Source organism: Artemia franciscana, chromosome 5 (genome assembly GCF_032884065.1).
Source record: "Artemia franciscana chromosome 5, ASM3288406v1, whole genome shotgun sequence".
NCBI lineage: Eukaryota > Metazoa > Arthropoda > Branchiopoda > Anostraca > Artemiidae > Artemia > Artemia franciscana.
Genome location: NC_088867.1, coordinates 19,397,708 through 19,398,454, shown reverse-complemented (window position 1 = coordinate 19,398,454; position 747 = coordinate 19,397,708).

Genomic DNA, 747 nt, shown 5'->3' with positions numbered 1-747 from the left:
AAGGTTGTCACAAAGCTTTGCGGGAAAGGTACCATTTTTTTCGAAACCCAAAGCCTTGACTTCCTTGCCTAAATAAAGCTGGAAGTATTTAAATTTGTTGTCAAATAGGTAATTGTATGGAACATTGTTCCCTTTTCTGCACTCCTAGAAGTTTTCTCTAGCACGAATTATTGCGCTAAACCGTACATTTTTTTCTAAAATATAGGCTCTTTCGCATCGTGTAATCACATTCTAAGAGTGAAAAGATTCCTTTGATATTTCCATCTTCAGGAAGAATCAGGGTATGCAGTGGTAATAAGAAAGTAATAGATTATTAAGATTTATGGACTGGTTGAGCTTCAAGAGCTCAAAGTTTATCAAGTTTTGGTTGTACTACATTCCACACTTCGTAGCTTCCGATAATATTTACAAGCATTTTAAAAAGTCGTCATCTTTCATCGAAATGTGGTTATTTTCAGAGGCAAACATTTCCCAGGCTAAAGATTTTTCTAGTGTAGAAACGAAAGAAAATACATTTGGGTTTAAACGGTGCTTAAAACTTTCAATTGACAGCAATATTTCTGTTCGACTTATCAAGCAAAACTATAAAGTAATAAATAAATAGGCTGAAAGGACGCCTAGTGCTTCTTTATTTTAACCATCGGTTTATTGTACGTATAATTTTGAGAAAACTATCTTAATCAATGGCGATTCTTCACCTCCAGGAATTTCCGGAACCTAATCGGCGTTTCCTTCGTGTGCAACCTG